We start from the raw sequence: 22,028 nt of genomic DNA on the forward strand, positions 1-22,028 counted from the left end.
CAGGACCAGTCGAGGTACAGCTAAATATAGTGTGCTTGTGCAAAAACCAGTAACACTATTAAAAAATTTTCATAATTTTCTAAGCAAAGCAGGTAGAAAGTGTTTCTAAGCCCCATTATTACCCGGATCACCTTTGAAGGGTGGCTCCCCATTATGTTTCCAGATATTGCCCTCAAGGAGTGGCTCCATTTCCCATTGTGAGATCAAATTTCACAATCTGCTGTGAAACTGCCGGCTCAGCACCTGCTGTGCTTAGCTGGGATTCCCAGTGCAGCTCCTCAAGCTTGACACCGAGTTCGCTTTCCACAATTTGGTCAGGAGGAGGGGGACGTGTGTCTTTTTTTTTCTTTTTTTTTTTTCTTTTTGCCTGCCTTGGCCTAAAAACTGCTCGGCAAAACCACAAAACACAGGTTTCCCACAGTGTGTGGCAGTGAGTAAGTGGCTAACTCGGAGTCACCTCCTCCATTCTCCCTGGAGTTATGGAGCTGTCCTGCCTTGCCTTGCACACACACACAGCTCCTGCAGGCACACACATGCACTCTGAGGGAGCAGGGAGGCCTTACCCTGGTAAAAAAAAAAAAAAAAAAACACACACACACACACAATTTCTGTGACCACACCATAAAAGCTGATGGTTTCTGGGCAGGCTCCTCGAAAAATCGCTTACATTTGGGAAAGGCACCTGGCCATAAACACCTCGGCAGCAATTTGTAAAGTGGCATGGGAGTGATGCAAGGGTCACTGAAATCATAAACAGACTTAACAGGACACATGGCAATTTGAAAGCTAAACCAGGATGAAGCCAGCACATCTTTCTAATCCTCAAATTGGTTTGGAGAAACCAAAAATTTGTTCCCAGTCACTTAAGAGGCATTAAAATGAGCTTTGTTGTATAGCACTGACATCTTGAAATATGTCCGGGACGTACAACTCAATTCCTAAACTTGCATTAAAAATAAAAGTAAATAAATAAAAACTACTTGCAAGGACACCTTATCATAAAATGAAATAATTCTCAAAAAGGTGAAAATTATTTTCAGCAAACAAACAGAGACATGAGGTTCTGTGTTTTATTCAGCAGCACTTGGGTAAACTGTGGACCTTTCTCCAGGAGCTGGAACAGCTGTTCCACTTGTGTCCTTGAGGAAATTCCTCCCTTGGATAACTATGGCATGTTGGCAGCTGGGTGCATCTCCAACCCTCTCTCCATTTGGTTTATTTTATTTTGGGAATACAACTCTCTGCTCTCAACCGGCCCACTGGATTTAGTGCTTGCCAAAGCAGAAACAGAGTTTAAACCCTCTGCAATGATGAATAACTAAAGAACAGAAAGCAGAAACACGAGGACTTAAGAAATATATAACTTGAAATCATCCTGGAATTTCACAACCCTCAATTTATTTTTTTTTCCCCCCAACATGGGACCAATAAAACTATTTACAACTTGATTCACTGAACTTTATGGCTTGAGTTAGTAATGACCAAGGTGCCAAAGTCTGGAAATGAAGTGGTTTGGATGTACTAATCACCTGGTGTCCAAGCTAACAACTGTTTAATGGAACTTAATCACTACTGTCAATGCTGGGTATTTTCTCCTATTAGGGAAACATTTAGTATTATTTATGCTTTAATCATAAATTAAAACACACCGAAACCATTCCGGTGCCATCCAGGAGGTGCAGGTTCCCTCCCCACATGTCACCTGCAGACACTGCACCAGGCCATGCCCAGGGTTCCCAAATCCAGGCCAAGCACCAGGTCTGGTGTTGATTTTCCTTGGAAAACTCCCTTAAACAGCTGAGGAATAGAACAAGGGAACACTTTTCAAAAGCAATGCAGGGCAGCAGAGTCGAAAAATCAGTAAAATGTATTAAAATAGTCCAAAAGGAAAAAAAAAAATCAAAACAACAAAACCAAACTAACTTGAAAATAGAGAAGAAACAGAATGATTCATTCAAGGGTTCAACACATATATTTCAATGAATCAGACCAGATTCAACTGCTTCAAGGCTCAGATGCTGGATGCCTGTGTGAGGTATTTGTGATCTAACAATTAATCACAACCACTTTTGGTCGCTACTGCACTTGAAACATTAACTAGAATCGGTTAGATCATCAGAAACTTACTCTGCTTCCAATTTATCCCATTCAGATGTTTTCAGGTCCTGCCCACCTAGCAGCACTCCAGGAATTCCCTCACTTCCCTCGATCCCTGTCCAGTCCATGAGGAGTAGAACAACTCCAAGCTTTCCCCATCTGGGATTTTCCATTCTTTGGAAGGGAGTGGACCCAACTTCAGTAATTCTGCTGATTCTCGTTCCTTTCCGTCAAGAAGAATTGGTCAGAGTTGTATTTAATTTATGAAAATAAAGTACATTTATATGGAATTTCACCGTGTGAGACCAGCAAGGCGTGTCCAGAGTGTTCCAGTTAGCTGGACTGGCACCAGTTTTCCCAGCTGCCTCTTGAGAGGACTTCAGTGAGTACTGGTTTGTTTGGGGCACTTCAGTGACTGCAAAAGGAAAGCCACTTTTCCCTTTTTTTGCTCTAGGACTCTCCTGATGAGACTTGCCAGAAAACTGAAAAAAAAAAAAGGATCTTCTTTATGTTTGTCTGTCACCCGAAGGGAGCCTGAGTTTCCCTCCTTGTTCTTACCTCTGGCAATGTCACACATGAAACGTGCAATCATAAATCACTTGTCTGCATCACAGATAACACAGCTGGACAATGGCAGCTTCCTCACACCTGTGCTTTTGCTTTTCTCCCCAGACCTCAGCAAGTGGTGGTATGGCACAGGAGAAGTAGCAGTCCCACAAGATTCCGTGGAAATAATCCAAAATAACCTTTGCAATTCCTTTAGCGTTGGGTTTTTAATCACCCGGGCTCTGTGGCAGAGAGCAACATCATCAGAGCTCTGAGGACTTTTAGGGTATAGATAGGGCAGGTTTTCGTCCTCAATTGTTGGCAAAAATCAGTGATCACAGCCAGAGCTACCTGGATAGTCACAAGAGGTTGGTGAACGGCACAGTAAAAACAAGCAGCAACTTCATGCTCACACACTATCTGTTAATTTAAGATGCTCTGACTGTTGGTGGGTTACATGGCGCATGGACAAGACAAAAATAAATTTCTGAAATATATTCAAAAAAGGCTATATATATATTCAGATTTTTTTTAATATTTATATATTCAGAATACATATATAAATTCAGAAAAGGCTTCTGAAATATATTCAGAAGCAGAGCTGCCAGAGGGACAGGCTCTGACTGAATCCTGGCTCCAGAAACCAAAGCCTTTCTCCCAAATGAGCACAGGGGGTGTGGAAGTGCAGGAGTTCATACTGTGCGCTTCTGTATTTTGGCAGAGATACTGTAAGGATTTAAAAAAAAAAAAACCAAACAAACCAAACAAACCAAAACATGCAGCTTATTAGCCTAGAAGAAAAATCTTTGCTCTGTTTACACAGTAACCACACACCTGTATCTCAGAAATATGAGACAGCTGATGGGGAAAGGGGAGGGCACTGACATCTCTATTTTCCTCTACACCAGGTGCAGTCAGCTCTGTAATATCTTTGCAGCCACTATTTTGACTCAGTGCCACTGTTGGCCTCCTGTACCTGCTGAACAGCCCCTGCAGGGAATGACTCCAAAACATGCCCATGCTCCCTGCTCCAGCAGGATCCGCTCTTACCTGGAGCCCTGGCGGGTGCAGACACAAGTCAGCCAAATCCTGAACCCAAATCCCAGCACAGCTGCAGCTCCTGCAAGTCACAGAAAGACAAAAAATGCTCAATTTTGTACTAAATTATTCAACCGATTCATTTTTCTTGCAGGGCATACCTAATTTTCTTGTGCTGCCAATTCGTGTCCCATTTTTATGAGGGAAAAATGTGGCATTAAGGAAACTTGTGCTGTCATAATAAAACATCAGGGTAGGGGACAGAACTGAAAATATCCCACCTGTTTAACTCCTCAAACCAAAGTACAATTCAGTAAAATCCATTTGCATTAATTGTAGCAAATTTTTGTGTCTGGTTTTACTGAATAGGGTTGTTTGATATTCCTGGGCAAATGGAGACCAAAAAGGGGTATGAAAAGAATAAATTACATATGAAAAGAATAATTTATTTTTTTAAAATCAGAATAAATTACTTTTCGTCGTGAGAATGACAGAGAAAGTTGCTTTATGTTTGTTTAGACAGCAGCCACGTGAGTAACATCAAGGTGCCTCCTAGTGCAATGCTGATGGAGTCCAAACATGGAATCATGGAGTTGTTGGGTTGGCAAAGACCTTTGGGATCACCGAGCCCAACCGTTAACCCAGCACTGCCAAAGCCACCACCAGTCCCTGTCCCCAAGTGCCACATCCACCTGGTAAAGCCCCCAGGCATGGTGACTCCTCTTTCAGGGAAGAGGTTTTTGCTGAGATCCAATCTGGCTGGGGCTGTACCCACCCAGACCATTGATGGAGATATGCAGCAGGACTGGCCCCAGCTCTGAGCCTGGGGAGCAGCACCGGTGACCAGCCCCAGCTGCCTGTGACTCCATCCACCATTCCCTGGGCTCCAGCCAGTGCTTTACCAACTCTGCACCCATCCAAGCCATGAGTTTCCCCCGGAGAATCCTGTGGGGAGTGGTGTCAGAACCTTTCCTGAAGTCCAGGCAGGCTCATCCCAGCCTTTCCCTCACCCACTGAGGGGTGACCCTGCTCCAGGAGCAGATCAGGTTGGTCAGGCAGGACCTGCCTTTGGTGGAGCTGTGCCAGCTGTGTGTGATCACCTGGCTGTGCCATCCGTGCCACGTGATGGAATTCCAGAGGGTCTGCTCCAAACCTGTCCTGGTCAGGCTGACAGCTCTGGAATTCCCTGGATTCCCCTTCAGATTTCTTTTCTTTTTTTTTTTTTCTTTTTTTTTTTTCTGTAGGTGGGTGTCACATTTGCTGACCTCCAGCCAGGGCTGCTGGTGAATGATGGAAGGAAAACAGCTCCTTCAGGATCCTGGGATGGATCCAGCTCCTTCCTCATCTGTCGTCACTGTGCTGCCCTCTACAAACAATAAAGGAGGGAAAATCTCCTTTGCTCTTCCTTTGTTACTGATGTATTTATAGGAAGTTTTATTGCCCTTTACAGCAGTGGTCAGCTTAAGTTCAAGCTGGACTTTGGCCCTTCTAATTATTGGCAGTTGGGCTATTGAAACCATCAGTGAATAAATCAGATTTATTTCTCTATTGCTTTTGAATTCACTTCTTCTCTTTAGTGACAGTGTAATGAGAAATCATCCAGGATTTACTGAATAAACAATGTGAAACTGTTTTAAGAAAGTGTATTTTCACAATACCAGGACAGTGTAAAAGGCATGAATGATATGATTTATCATGGAATCATGGAGTTTCTGGGGCTAAAATCATTAAAAACCATCTCATTCCAACACCTTGCCATGGGCAGGGACACCTTTCACTAGATCAGGTTGCTCAGAGTTTTATGAACTGCTCTGCACAGGTAGCAATGGGTGGAACTGGACTGGGCTGCTCGAGAGGGATATTATGGTATTGCACTAGCACAGACTATTTATATCGTTTTTATGTCTTTAATCTGACTGCATGCAACCCCACAGAGCAGAGAAAGTCAAATTTCTATGTTCAGGAACCCAGATCTTCATTGGGAAAGGGGTATTTAGTATTCTTAGGCAGTAATTAACGTGAACTCTGCGTTAGAGTTTATAAATATGATGAGTCTTTAATTTGCACAACAAGTAGAGTAATAAAGATTAGAGGAAAGAACTTGAGAGGAAGGGAGGGAGAGAAACCTCCATATCTAACCTAGGCTGTTAACACACTCTAATTACAATTGGTCTCACAACGAAATCTTTCAGGAGTCAGGATGTTCCAACTTAAGATTTAAAAATAACCAATACACCACATTAGTGCAAAGAACTATCCAACACATCCAACAGCAGAGCACCTTTAAATCTTACCCAGGTTATTTTTTCCATCATGAAAGAAGTACCTGCATCTTTGGCAGTTGTAAAAATATGCATGGCACCACCTGCCAGACTAATAACAATAATTAGAAATGTAATAAACTGTTCATTGGCAAGGGAACAAATTGTCTTATCCTTTGAAAGTCACACTGGCCCGAGGCAATTCCTCACAGACATTCGCCACTGATGTCACAAGAGCCGGAGTGAAAAGCACACACTGCAGAAAAACAACAGAGGAGGGCAATGAGAAAGGGGGAAAAAAAACCACTGACAAAGACATTTGAGCAGCGTGGAGTAGCTGCAGTTCCCATTTCACTGAATAAACCATTAAAAACTCAGGGCTTACAGGGAGCTGACAATGAGGGAGAATTGATCCTGTTGCTTCCTATGGAACTTTACGGACTGGAGCCTTTGGAGAATCACATGAACTCAAAACAGTTGAAACATTTTTAACTGAATTTAGAATGGAAACCTCAGGGTTGTAATTGCTTCCTTTTTATCCTTCTTGAGCCTTTTCATCTCTTGTACAATGATTTTTCATAAAATAATTAGGATCTCTCACAGCACACTTTGCACTGAATACCTTCTAGAGTGGGTTACTCAGACTCTTGCATCTCACACACTTTAATTTTAAAGCTGGCAATCTGAGATCAATATTTCATTCTCACTGAAGCTCCTCTGATTGCTGAAGCAATCTTGGTTTGGCTGCCAAATAGGAATTAATGGCCTGCTCAGGATTTTTACCTCCCATTATAACTCTCCATTTGAACAGACCACAAGATTTCACCTTGCCTGTTTTCTAAGAGCGTGTTTAAAATCCTCCTCAGCAATAAAAATGTGGTTTCGTATTTCTGTGACCTTATAATGTTTATGCCCCTTCTTCCATGCAATGTGTTTTAGCTCCAAAAAAATCCATTGTCAGCCTCTAAAATGTAAAAAAGCATCCAGAATTCTGTGAGCATTAAATATTTGCTTTCCTCATCCATCTTCTGCACTACAGGCAAGAGAACACAGCGAGCAGGTCCACGCTCACAGAGGACTGAAGAGAGGAAAATCAAGTTATAAACGCTGCCTAAGCACTTCTTTCTGAGGCTTCTGATGATTTCACAGTCCCAGTAAGTCATCTAGGAGGGGCCCATGCCAGGCAGCAGCCTGCTTTTGTTCTTTGCTTTGTACTCAGAAGGGAGGGACATTGCTGAGGTACAACACTCTGGGTATTTACGTGATTCACTCCTTCTTTCATTGAATCATTTTCTCGTTTCTAAGATAATACCTCTGGAATGATTTCAGTGGCTGTTTGAGGAAGCACAAAGGGGTTTTTTGTGTTTTCCACTGTTGGGGGTGAAGATGAAGATGTCCAAGAAAGATGGGGGAGATAGTTTGGACGGGACGGGGAGAACCTGGGAATTCTGATTATTCACCTGATGGCTCCAAAGTCCTGAGCACAGGAGCTGGGAGGTCAGCTCAAAGCCTGACTACAGACAGCTATAATTCAATAAACTTTCCTGCTGATCATGCTGCTTATTTCCCTAAATCCAGGCCCTGCTCTAGCCTGGGTCAAAGAATTCATCCCAGGCTGTGTTTGCATTATAATTGGTTAGAAAACCCAAGTGTGTCAGTGCTTTTCAATGTCCCAGGTCAACTCTTCCCAGTTCTCCTTTCTGTTTCAAAATCAACACAATAATGGCTGGTAGGATTTGAGACAACACCTTGGAGGGGTGATATCACACACCTGTCAGCCTTACCTGTAAGTCCTGCAGGTATAACTGTGTTCTCTTCATGAGCCCGCAAGAAATTCACATTTCAGCCTGGTTAATGTTTGGGTAGGGCTTGGAAGAAGATGATCTTTAAGGTTCTTTCCAACCCAAACCATCCTGGGACTCTGTGATTCGAGAGCTGAATCTGAGTTGTCTTCCTAAACCAGTTTTTCCGCAGTACAACCCAGTTCTGCTGATGCATCAGCATTTCTCCAATTGACACTCTGGAAAGCTTGGGGAAAAACATTCCCCCAGATGCTATGGAAGTGGAGAAATACAAAAAGGGTGTGCATGTATTGGCACTGGCTGCTCATGGAGCAGTCAGGAACATCCAAGCACACACTCCAAGACGGAAAGGAGACAAACCAGTTGTTCTGGTTATTAGACATGGTTAAGGGGCTAAAAAAAAAAAAAAGAAAAAAAAAAAAAGAAAAAAAAAAGAAACACCAAACCAACACACACACACACACACACACACGTTTCTGCCAAGCCAGTTATAAGAAGATAATCATGTGCTAGCCTAAGCCTCTGGCAGAAGTAAAACACTGTTAGCTGTCTTCTAGCTGGTTAAATATTAATCATCCTGCTTAGAACCAATCATGTCACTAACTGGAGAGAAACTTGGTTAAAGGTTGTGGTATCAACAGGGTTTTTAGTGTTTTATCTCTAGCTGAAGGATTCCCTGACTTCTACAGAAATTATGTTGAGCAAGGCAAAATCCAGAGCAATATTCCGAATTCATAATTTCTTGGACGGGATTTGCAAGCTGAGTATGTGGAGAGACACTCCAGCAGTTCAAACAAAATTCTCTTCTGCTGCTGTAAAGGAACAGTGCCAGAGCACAGTGTTCCACCTTGGGTTGTGAAGTGCAGTGAATTGCAAATATTTCCATCTGAACCACCAAGCAACATCTTATTCACAAACTAATTCTGTGTCTGAGCTCTGTGTCCGCTCCAGAAATGATGCTGCACGTTCACCACAGAGCATCAGCAAGGTAGAACAGAAAAAAAACCTGCCAAGAACTAAAAGTTGGACGTTACCGGGGCAAGGTGTGGGTTATTCAACACCTCTGAAATCACCACTCAGCCTAAAATAAATGGAAAATAAAAAGAGCAGGCAGCAAGCCTTAGAAACAACAGAATGAAATCATGGATGAGTGATCATTTCCCTGCTCATGCCTGAGCACTAAGTGGCCAAACCTGTGTGACATATTCCGAGCCAGGAGTGTGACAGGATTGGGTTGGGAAGACTCATGTGGTTCAAAGGTCTCCCTTGGAGATCCACACGTTCTTGAAACTCCCACAGTCCCTCAGGCCCTTAAAACCAGGATGCAGCAGCATTCTGCTCTGAATCTCCTGTGGTCTGACCTTTAGAAAGTCCTGCTCAGGTAGAGGAGTTGGAGGTGAGGAGATGGAGGAGGAACCTCTTCAATATCAGCAGCACTGCTGGGATTCCATCACTGTCTTGTGACATTGGCCACATTCTCCTACACCCCTGACTTTGACATTCATCCAGTTCCCAAGCTCTGGAAGCTGATGGAAGGCAGGCTCTCTCTCCTTTTCTTGTCATGTCACCAAAACTCCCCTGACAGCCTCGCTCTGTGATGTTGGGAACAGCCTGGCAGCCAAAAATGCAGAAGCCATAAGACCAAACAAACAAAGACAGCCTGCCAAGCTACCACTTATCCAGCAGCTGCAGGCTAGGAAAGCCTGCTCCCTTTCTGTTAACCTCATAACAAAACAAAACAAAAATAAAAAGGGGGGTAAAAATCACAAAAGGCTTTTTCTGAAGTGCAGTGTCAACAAAAAAGGGAAAGTTGACAGAACGCTGCCAAGTCTTCACTAATTACGTTCTGTGAGGAGACAAGAAGGTTTATGATCTGTTACAGGGTATTCCAACCTGGTTCTGAGGTCTGGAATTTTGTACTTCTACAGCGATCAGCTCCAAGGAGGAAGGGGAATTCCTCCCTGAGGACAGGAGGACAGCTCCAGCTGCCCTGGAACAATGCAGGGTCCTGCTGCTGAATATGGAAGGACCAAATAACTAAGCACAGGACAAAATAAACCTGTGAGGGCAATCAGAGGTTATTACTCCCAATTATTAGCCCAATCTCTCTCTCTTTAATTAATTATCTCCCTCCTGCATTGAAAGCTACACAGTAAGAGCAGTCTTGTCAAAAAGGCAAAGCAAAGCCCAGCGCTGGTGACACAAAGACTGTAAGACGTGTCCAGATCACCTTCCTGAACTTCACCTAGAGCAGGAAGGCACAGAGTCAAGTCCAACACCACCTTGAGCTCACCCTCATTTCCAAAATAACAAAATAACACCTTGCAGTGGCTGCCACACTGCTCCCCATGCTGTGCTTTATGGGCAGCACTAAATCACTGGTCAGGAAATGATATTTCCTGTGTAATGATGGTTCTTTATATTTTAATTTAAGATTGAACAATTAGCAAGCTGAAAGTTCTGCAAATGCCAACAAAAGAGCATCTTCTGGGTGTGCCAGGTTTGGAGGCTGTAATTCAGATCTCCCTGGTGAATTTTGTCCTTCGCTCTTCCACCTCACAGCTCCTCTGTAACAATAACAGGGCAAAAGACAGATAAATTCCGCCAAAAGAAGAGGAAAAGAGAATTATGCTCTCTTAAATCCTTGGAATTGTTCAAATCCAGGCTGGAACAACCTGGTTTAGTGGAAGGTGTCCCTGCTCATGGCAGGGCATGGAACAAGATGGTCTCTGAGGTCCCTTCCAGCCCAAACCATTCTCTGATTTGGTGAAATATTTGCAATGCTGACATTGCCAAGCTCAGTTTAACCAATGTGTTTTTCTAGACACATCAAACTGCCAGATAAACGCACTTGTGATTACTTCTGAGGGACAGAAATGGACTGAAGTGTATGTAGGTTAAACCAAGGTGTGTATTCCCTAGGGATATCTCAGAAGATAAAAAGCAAGCCCTGACTACTATTTAAAGGCAGCCCAGCAGACGGTTAAAGTTACACCCAGGTGTGTCTTCCCTCGGGTGATCCCAAGGGAGAGATGCTGGGCCACTTTTCCTATTTAATGGTGGCAGAATAGCTGGTTAGATTACGTCTTAAGTCATTTTGTAAGCTTATCATCCAAATGTTAGGACACAAAAATTGTAATCCTACAAAGCTATTTATGATAACAAATACTGCTGCCATCACTGCATGATAAAATACAAACAATGAATTAAAAATAAGCAATTACCCCACTACTAAATTAGGCAGGAATATTTAATCAAATGGATTAGTTTATGCTTTGGCTGGGCAAAAAGTGAAGTTCATAGGGAGAACTCCTGGCTGACAAATTTCCAGATCGACAAGACTGTTCTTGCCAATTATAAATAGCAGGAGGGGTTTATAATGAGGTCAGCAGTGCTTTTCCATGTCAAGCAATCGAAGAATATTTAATGTTAAATTTGATCAAACGCTCTGAATTGCACACAAGGTGTCAGGCACAACTTTGAGCTCAGGTTATCCTCCTCCTTTGGAAAGCAGAAAGCACCAGTCCAGGGAAAACTTTTGGGACTAGGATCAAACTGTGGAAAACAAGGAGCCCTGGTGGAAGTGGAAAGGAAGCATTTCCACCTGACATTGTTACTTCAGGCTGGAGACACAGTCAGACAGCTCTGAATTGGTTCCACTGACTCAAGTTTTGAATATTTGCTTTGCAGCTTTGACGGCTGCAATTTTAGTTCCCCCCCCTAAAATTAAACATCAGACTAAGGAACTGAATTTAACAGTTTAGCATAGCTGCCAGTACAGCAAATCAGCAGCTCAGCCTTCCCATAAAAGCCCAGACCAAGGAGAGATACAAAGTTATCACATTACAGTAGTCTAGTCTGGATCTGACAAAACCAAGGCTGTTCTGATTCAAACATCTTGATCTCTCCTGTTGTTTGACTTCATCTCCTGAAGAACAAAAACCAAAACTGCTTTAAACAAAACTCTCTGAGGAAAAAGAAGTTACTGACTTTAAATTCTATGACACTGTTTTGCCACTGGAAAGGAGAGAGCCCACGAAGCAGTGCCGGCAGGTGGGAATATCCACAGCAGTGGGTGTTGATCCAAGGCTGTGACCCACGTTGGTGAGAGACAGCAAAATCTGCATTGAATTCTGACACCTTGCTTTCCTCTAGGTATTTCCTCCTGATACTTATCCCAGGAAAGAGGAGATAATGTTCTCCAGTCAGTGGTTCACTTTCATTCAGGCTCTTATCTCTGCACTGCAATCGACCTGTGACTCCAGCTGGAGTGAACACACCCACCAGGGTGATGTTAAACAGCAAATTTAGGGACCAGGAACTCCCTGGCTGCAGCAGCTGCATCCCAAGAGCCTGGGGGGGGGACACTCAAGCCAGAGGCTGGCTTTGATTCTGGGCTGTCATGCCACAAAAGTCATCTCAGATTTGTCTGTCCCAGCTGTCACAGCCAGAACTGGAGATTGAAGGTGGTGCAGAATTTGGGAATAATGAGGTAAAGATGTGGAGTGTCACCCCAGCCATCTCAGAACCTTCCCTGACAGCTTTAGACACTCAGCTCTGAGGAACATCAAACGTGAAAGTCCCTGGAAAAGACAAGTCATTACCCAGCACTATCTTTGGGATCTTCCAGACAGAAAGGAGCATATCCACCAACACTCCACATCACTAGAAGATCCAGCAGATAAACTGACAGAGTCTTCATTTGTAGTTATCAGAAGTCTCTGATAGATTTAACAAAATCAAACTGGCAAACTCCTTATGGAAATAATTCATCACAGGTGAAAACATGGATTTTCCTTCCACCTGTTTTTGTGGCAGAGCCCTGGCAGAGCTGTTCTATTGCAGATCAGCATAAAATATCCTCCAACAGGTATCACCAAAAAACCACTTCATGAGCAGCATGAAGTTCACATGAATTTAAATACATCCTCTAGAGCAGAAAGGGAATTTTTATCAAAGTTTCAATACCTTGTTCAGTATCTGACCATAATCGTGGGAGATAAACATGGGTGTACCTATACAATGACCTGGGGGCCATGGAGATGTTTCTACTGTTTTGTGGAATGACGATAATTATATTTAGCACTCATTCAGGGCTTTTCATCTTCAAAGCACTTTACAAACATTAATTAATCCCCACAACACCCTATGAGGTAGGTGAGTATTATTACAGTAGGTGTGATCAGGGGATAGGAGAGTTGTGCACAAAGCCAGGTAAGGGCAGCAGGAACACACATTCCTGCAACTGCACATTTCAAGTCCTGTTCCTCTCTATGGATGTGCACACAAAAAGACCTCTCCACATAAATATAATACAAAATCAGGCCCACACTGACCTAGTCCTCTGATTTAGTCCTGGTTTTATGACTGTGTAAGGCACTCTGGTTTTGGGAAGGAATAAAATCTTGAGTGAGCTGGTTTCGAAGTGTTCCTCTGATGCTTTAAACAGTGCAAGATGTTTTGCCATTCCAACGTGGAGCCACGGCTCCTTTCCATGCTGAGAATTCAGGCTGAACAAATGCAAGAAAGGCACCTATTTGTGGGAGCTGGAGGCTTTGGGATCCTCTGGCAAGCTCTATGCCAGGAAAGAGTGTTTTTAATAACCACAGGTGGATAATAGGTTTGCAAAACACGGTAACAGATGGATATTTTAAATCAAAAGGAAAACAGAGAGGTGGAGAGGGAGCTCTCTCCTTCCAGACAGTTAGAGCTCAATACCTGCCCAACTCCTCTGAAGAATTACCAAGAGAACAAGGGGGGAAAAAAATGCAGCTTAGTCATATTTGTATTCTTATTAAATGCAGGACTGCCTGAGGCGAACAAGAGCTGATATCATAATTATTGGCTTGCCCAGCCAGCTGCCTTCTCTCACCTGATGTAAGATCAGATCTTTCCAGCCTTTGGAGCCTCTGTACCGCTGAGCCTCCACTCTCTCTGCAGGGCTGTTTGAATGACCTAATCCTGTCCTGGAGCAGCACCACGCCGTTGTGCTTCAGTAGAAAGGTAAGAGGAAACCTCTGACAGCTCCGTGCAGCTCTTTTAGAACTCAGCCGTGAAAGCCAAACGGAAGGGGGAGCAGAGCTCTCCTGCCTTGGCTCCTCTATTTAATGTGAAGTCCCTGGGGCTGACTTTGAAGAACTCCAGGCTGAGGGAAGGGGAAGGTCAGCACCTCCATCCCGTTCCTCAGCAGCTCCTGTAGGTGTTTATTTATCAGCCAGCAGAGCAGAGGAGCAGGAGAAGGAGCCAAGGAAACTCCAGGTAAGTCCATGGATCCATTGGTGCTGGGAGAAAGGAGGACTGGAGGGGACTTCCCAAAGGAAAAAAGTCGCTTTTCTTGTCTCGGGTGCAGCTTAATCCAATCCTTCTGCTCCGTAATTATAAAGAAAGCTGGAAGTGTTTACCATTACCTGAAAGAAAAAAAAAAAACAACATAAAAACCAAACTGGGGGAATTAAACAACAAACCAAGAGAAGTATTTCTGAAAAAACATGGGAAGCCTCATGTCTACCAGTTCTTAAAAGATTTGTATCCAAGTTTTCCAGTGGTGAATCAAAAACTTGGGAAGTTCTGTGGTTTGAAACCAAGCTTGTTTTTTACTGCTGTTTTAAATCTGGTGCTTTTGTAGGAGAGAATGAAAACTTTGTTTAGATTTATTCCCATACGGAAAGGTGACTGAAGTCACATCCAGAGAGAAGCCAGGATGTGTTAAGTGCAGAAATGGTTGAATTTGAGCACTGCAAGTAGAAACTGAATTCTTATTTCTTTACATTACTTTATTTTCACTTTTTAGTTTCAGACTGTTAGATTTCCAGCAAGAAAGGGACTGTTTGTGTTACAAACACAATAATTATCTAAACCTATAAATAACAACCATCTGTCATTCAACTCTTGACCCTCCTGCCTTCCTGGACAGCAGATTGAATCTTGGGGAATTAGACTTTATGAATGTTTCAGCTTGGTTTATCAGGATCTTATGGGAATTAGACTTTATAAATGTTTCAGTTTGGTTTATCAGGATCATGTGCTTCTAATTTGAATACTATACACGATATATTGAACTGGGTGAGGCGTAGGCTGAAAATTTATTTATTTTGTTAATAACTAATTATGGGCATACAGGGAAAAAATCTTGGATAGATAAAGTATATTTCTGAAGGAGCAAAGGACTGTGAAGTTTTCTTTCAGCTAGATATGATATATGCAGCCAAGAAAATACACAATTAAAGCAGATTGTTTACCCTGGTGAGGGGAGATGGGCACTGGCAGAAGAAGGGTTAATGTGAGTGAAATAATCTGAGCTTCAAATGTAAAAGCAGAGTGTGAGGAAGTCCTGGCTTGTGCATGAATGCAGATTCTGGTGTGGTATTGCTGAGCTCCTGGATGTCACTGGAGCCACGTGCCGGAGACAGGAGCCAGTGCAGCACTCTGGGGAGTAAATGGAAAGATCTGTAAAATGCCACTGTGGTAGGTGCAGCACAGGCACCTGCCAGGAACACATAAAACACTGGCTTTTACTGACCTGGAAGAGGAAAGTGGAGAGAGGGGGAAGATTCACCTACATGGAGCAAAATCCTTCAGATCCATCCCTGGTGACAACAGGCTTTCCTGTTTTAGGACAATAGTTTGCAGGTCAGGGATAATGAGAAAAATACATTTAAAAAAATCAGAAAATGTCCTTTCAATTCTCTGTCCTTTCAGAGCATCTATGTTGTAAAATGGAAATTCAAAGAAAACGTGATTTTTTAGGATTTCTGGAAACTAAACATTAACCACCACAACAATATTCTAATCTTTTTGGCCATAAAGTTCCAGGTATTTCGCATAAGAAGTGGTGTCATGCAGAGCTACTTTCAGTCATGAAATCATTCCCATAACCTGATTTCATGTGCTGGTGAATGACCAAGGACAGGGAGGCAGAGATTCGGCCTCCAAAAAAAAATCTGAAACAGATATTTCCAAGCCCCTGCAAACAATATTGATAATTAATTCATGTTAGAACCAAACTGATCCTAAAGTGACCACAGATATGTTGGGAGGCAGAAGTCCTGCATTAATCCATGCAAGACATTTTAAAAAGCAAAAAATTTCAAATAAACCAAAACAAAATTTAAAACAAACAAACAAACAAACAAAACCAACTTATTGTATTTACCCTTTAAAAAGCAGGGACTCGAAGCACTGAAGTGTCTAATGAAGGATTTTTACAGATACTGCTGTGTCCTGCTTACAAACCAAACAATTACAAATGCAAAACACTGCAAGCCTGGCTCCTGCTGAAGCTTTGGAGCTGGCTCCTGCTGCCCGTGCCCCTTGGAAAGTGAGGAAAATTTGGTTTGGATGTGGCACAGGTGAAACAGCAGCTGTGGGGGTCAGTGTCCCTAAGGAATTTTCCAGTTCCCCACAGAAATATGGATGGTTCCCAGCAGGGAGGATCTGCTGGTGGTGGCCTTGCCTTTTCTTGTTCCTCTCAGACAGCCCCAGCTCTGAGATTTGGGTCAAACACACCTCCCTGCTCTCCTGCACCTCAAAAATCATTAGCTCCCAAGACAAAGAGATTAATTATGGAGATAATGCAGATTAGGAGAGAGCTACAAGTCACATCCTCCTCTCCTGCCTCCCTGAGCACGGCCAGGGCCTGTCTTCCCAAGGAATTCCTCAATGTTTGAGAGCAGGGCGGGAGCTGTCAGAGCTCAGCAAGGCTGGAGGAGGAAAGTGATTTACCCTGAGTAAACCACCACAACGTGCTCAGGTGGAAGGTTGAAGCTTTAAGGTCCTTCCCAACCCAAACAATTCCATGGATTTGTGGGAATCAGAGCTCTGAGGTGCTGCTCTCCCTCCTGAGTCACTCTGGGATCAATGCTCTGGTGCTGCTTATATTGGAAACTAAAAGCAAAGTCTTGGCCGTTCCTACTGATCAAAGACACTTTGCCACTTCTAACAGGATTAGGGCAATAATTCACTCTTTTGCCACATTTCAGACACAAATCCAAGTCGTGCCCTCGTTAGCACATCCTCTGCTACATCCCCAACTGTCTCCTCACCCCAGAGACAAACATCCTGGCTTTTCTGTTGGTTTCTTTTGAATCAGTTAAGTCCTGTACACAACATAGCCCATTTTGGCGGGGGTTTCACCATCTTGTGCACCCAAGGCTCCTGGTCACACATGAGATACCAGCAGTGGTTGTTTCCACCATGCCAAGACAGCTGAGACCTGGCTGTGACCCAGAGCTCTGTGTTTGCTGGTTTTTTTGCAAGAAAAAATCCTTTCTGGAAAAAAAAAAAAAAAAAGTCCCCCTTCCCAGGGGAATATATGCCACTATTATTCCTTTAAAAAGCAATTAAAAGAGCCATGAAATCACAGGATGGTTTGGATTGGAAGCAACCTTAAAGCTCATCTTGTTCCATGGGCAGGGACACCTTCCACTAGACCAGCTTGCTCCAAACAACTCTGACAGAATACATTGTTCTTCATTTTATTCAGGGTGCAAGGGCTTCAAGTTATCTGGTTTGGTTCCCCTTTTTCCATTCTATGAACAAAACAATAATACATAAGGTGATTACATGTCTTTTACCTAAATCCCCTACATTTTCAAACTAAACCTGCCTTCTCTGGGCCCTGCTGAATGTTTGCTGAGTACTGGAGGGAGCTGCTAAACATGTGGTTAGCAAAGAGATCCCTGTGCAGCCTTTACAAATCTCAACAGTGCCTTTTGAGGCTCAGTAAATATATGTAAAATCGTTTTAAGATGTTTGGATGAGACAGGGCCACTGCAATCCAGAGCATTATTATCTTTCTGTTGGTGAAGTGCTCAGAAATGAATGAAGCATCGAGGGTGAGGTTCCATCAGAGTCATGTAATGAAGCTAAACATGCTGTCATTTTAACCCAATTTGTTTCCCTCTGTACTGCTGCCTCACCAGTTTGTTAGAGCCTCTCAAAGGAGCTCATCCAGTGTCAGCTTACAACTTCCACACCTATCCAGTACTTTACTCCTGGAATGGGTAGGTATCCCTGCCCTGCAAACTCCTTAACTGCTGGTTCAACAGACCTGCCAGGACAGGTCCCTGCAACATTCCCCTCTGTGGGCAAATGGTAGGATGCCAGAAATATTAGACAGGAACCTGTTCTCCCAGGAATGCAAGTAATTCATAGAAGGAAATAATTTACTATTTTCCCAGCTGGAATAATTAAACAGCCAGGCACTGTCCTCCCGAGCTGCTGCAAAGAAGAGCAAGTAAGAGGAGGGGAAAAAAAAAGAGCTGGAATGTCCTGCAGTGTAAATTCTCTTCCAGACCACACAACCTTAATTCTGTCTCTCCTCATAAGGCAGAATTCCCAGGGCTCTGGCCATTCTCCCTCCCCTCCTGCGGACTTCAAACTGGGGGGCAACCTTTTGAAGTGCACTGACCCAAACCCCAAACCTTCAGCTGACACTTGACTGAGAGGATTTCCCTTCCCAGGTCTCAGAGAACACATTTCTGCCAGCACCTCACCCCTGCCAGCCTGTCTGCCTGTTCCTTTATGCCACGATCTGGCTGATTCAGGCTCAGCTTACAACCCTTTAAAACCCCGAGATCTTTCCTTGCAGAATTGCTGCCTTCTCCTCACTCACACTCTGCACGGTTCCTTATTCCAGTGATGCTGAGCTCAGTTATCATTCAAGTGCATTTTGCTGTCTTCAGACTCCTTTTCCTGGTTCCTTTTGAATATTAATCCTGCCCTCCCACCTAGCTAGACAAAGCCTCCCGTCTCCAGTTGTATCCAAATTTGATTAGAGCTCCTCTCCAGCCTATCCCTCAAGTCGTTAGTGGAAACACCAAGTAGTGGCAGGCTCTTGAAGAAATCCACTCCAAACACCCTTTCATTCTGACAGCAGCCAGCCTCTAACTCTTCCTAATGCTCTGTTCCACCCAGCTTTACCTCCTCTCTGCTAGAGTTTTATCTCAAATACATTTTCTTAGCTTGCCTGTGAGAACATCACAGGCAAAAGCAGAGCAGCCTCACTAATACCCAGCTGTATAATCTGTATTATTCTGCCCTTGCAAAGCCAATATCCAGGGAAACTAAACTGCCAGGACAATTCCTCCTTAGCAAATTCATAACAGCTTCTACTTTTGCCTTTTTCTTATTTTCCCCTTGGCTCGGTGGGTTTAAAATGTTGTCCTTTTCTGGGAGGTAAAGTTAAATCTGCCACCTGCAATTCCCTCACCGTTTCTGCTTTGATGACAGGGAGTGATTTTCCTCCTTTCAGTCTTGCAAATCCAGTCGTACCCAGCCAATTCTCAGACCTGCAGCTCTGCAGTAATTTCAGCTGATTCTCTAAAATTCGCCAGAACGAAATTAATTGGGGCCACTGAACCTGGAGACCTAAAAAAGCCTCAACCCTGTCCTCTGGGAGGTGAGAACACAGGTATTCCTCCACGGCTGAGATCACAGGCAAACATCATTAATATCCCAGAATTTCTCATCCTCTGACTTGGCAATGCCCCGTTAGTTTTCCCCTGTGCTTTAAGGTCAGTAATTAATGTTTGCCCTACTTTTCCACCCAGGAATAGATTTTGGGATGGGTTCTTTTTTTTTTTTCTTTTTTTTTTTTTTTTTTTCCTTTGAAATGCAGAGTGTCCAGAGAGCACCTGTTCTGCCCTATGGATTTGGGGTCAGCTTTGTGACACCTGGATTCTGTTTTGGGAACATGCAGTGAAATATTATTGGCCAGCATCTTTTGTAAGAACCTTTCAAAGGGCTGAAAAATTATAAACCAAGACCAACTTGTCCAAGATTAGCCACTCATGCAAAGTAATTTTTTTTTTTTTTTGGATAGTCTGCACACAGTCTTGTGAGGTGTTGAGCAATAATACCACTTATTTAAATCTGTGGAAATCTACTGTTCATGGGTATATATCACTTCAGCACACAGCATAAAATACCTGTGTGGAAAAGCTCTTTGCCTCAAAAAAAAAAAAAAAACAAACCAAAAACAAACTCATTCAATGGTTAAAACACTTTATATTTCTTCCTAAAAAAAGATAAAACTTCTTATAATTCTGTCCATCCTCACAGAGGTGAGAGTGCCCTGCAGCTTGGTGTTCAGCAAAGTTAACAGCTAAAACCCAGCACAATTCTGTCACCTGCTCTTTTTCCTCTCTGAGTCAGCAAAAATACAGCAGGAAACTGTTTTCATGAGGCAAAATAAGTCAGATTTATCCATGCAGAAATGCTCAATGAAACTGCAAAGGAGGCTGCAAAATTTGGCTTAAACTGATGATGTTCCTCATTGTTGAAAGGCTCCACAGAAAAAGCCATTCTTAAAAATCTGTTCAACAAAAATAGTAAAAGATGAGGTATCCAGAAATAGAACATTTTCCCATAAAAGACACTGTTAAGGTTAAAAAAAAAAATAGAAAGAAAGGCAAAGTAGAATTTAAGAGAGAATGAAAATGTGGAATCTGTAAATACTGAAAGTGAAGGTCGAAAGTGTCAGGAGTGAACTCCATGAAATTAACATTATATATAATCAAATTGAACATCTCCAAATGCTGAAAAATAAGCGTGTGATGTGTCTATGACACTTGCCTGTGGTTTTACAAGAAGCCTGTAAGAGTCAAGCTTTTACCTTTTATTTCTTAACTGCCAATGCAAGCATCTGCATTCCTGATGAGAGAAAAATTGCAATTCTTTCACACTCCCTATTCCAGCAGCCTTGAGTTTCCCCCAAAAATGGAGCTACACCAGGGATCCCAATAAGAAAAGTGACAAGTGGCATTATTTAATTCGGAGAGAGAGAAGAAAAGGAAGACTGTAAGAAAAGCAAATGAGAGAACCCATAAGAATTCCTTTACCCTGGCTGAGCAAGTTTGGTGTTGGGCTCATTAGGGATGTTAATGCCCAAACATCATGCACGGGGTTTGGAACAGACACAGGGCCTGGATTTCCCTGACAGGAGGAACCAGGCACGTGCTTTTTATTTTTTAACTGTTTTCCTCCTCTTGTCTCCGCTTTAACCCAGCTGAGCAGGGAGAGCTGGCCCAGATCATCTCCAGAAATCCCTTCCAGCCCAGTTCTCCTGTGACTCTGAATTCCTCCAGTGATATTTCTGCTCTGTAGATCTTGGTTTGGATTGGAAATCAAGGTTTTGAAAACCAGACACTTTCTAGCTCTGCTCTAAAGACTCCCAGCCACGGAGGAAAACGGTCTTTGACTGTGGAGTGAGACCTTCTGTCATTAAAAAAAATGTTGACAAAGAAAGCAAAGTATGAGGTTACTTCCAAATAGAAATTTGTGCCTCTTCACCAGCAAAGAGCAGCTAAAGCTGACAAAAACTCCACACACAGAAATTCCTTCACAACAGACTCAGATAAAACTCACCCCAAGCACAAATCTCCTTGTCTATAATACACATTTCCCCCTTAATAACTGAAAAGCTGCCACAATATGAAATTCTGGGTTTAGCGGGAAAAAAATATTAAATCAGAGGGTGTAAATATGTGAATGCAAAAGGTCTAAAATAAAGACACGTTCTTTAATTTCAAGTTTATTCATTAATTTGTGAATAAACATCTACAAAGTCTCTTTGTTCAGGTTTTTACTTTCCCATGTTGACATCCTTTTTTCTCCTACTGAGTCCATGGCTCCTTGTTCTGGTTTTGCATCACTCTCTCTAATGTCCAAAATACCATAATATTATAAATTTAGTCCTATAGTTGTTCAGAAAATCCAAGAAAACAAAACCACTGGAACAAGTGAAAATTTGACACCCACAGAGATCCGGAAGAGGAGGAAAAGTGTTGAGCTGCTGCCATTATCAAACTTGATGCAGATTTGTGAGGGTTTATGTGATCTAGTCATATATTAAAATATCAATTCTTTTTTCCCCTGAAATCGCTTGTCAGAGGACCTCGTCAGCAATAATACAAAACTGGATTTCTAGTCCCTTAATGAATATTCTTTATCAGCTGAGCTTTATGTGTTGAAAACAAACACCTATAAAAAGTTTAATTTGCATGATTTTTTATGTATAAGAAAACAGAACAGCTTTTGTAATAGGTTTAGTTTTATGTCTCGGCCTTTAATGTGGTAATCCCCTTAGATCAGTTAATTATGTTTTATGTATCACTGAAATTTAATATTTTAAGAGAAGAGATGGAGCGTAGTTTCAACCGCTTTAGAGCCAGCTGCTCCCCAGATTTTAAGATTCTAATACAATAAAGGAGTTCATTTTCACACTAAGGAAAGAATGGACAAAATCCCTGTTCAGAGAGGGAATGAGGTTCCCAGGAAGAACCTC

Source organism: Chamaea fasciata, unplaced genomic scaffold (genome assembly GCF_029207755.1).
Source record: "Chamaea fasciata isolate MVZ Bird 193981 ecotype frontalis unplaced genomic scaffold, bChaFas1.0.hap1 SCAF_21, whole genome shotgun sequence".
Classification (NCBI taxonomy): domain Eukaryota; kingdom Metazoa; phylum Chordata; class Aves; order Passeriformes; family Sylviidae; genus Chamaea; species Chamaea fasciata.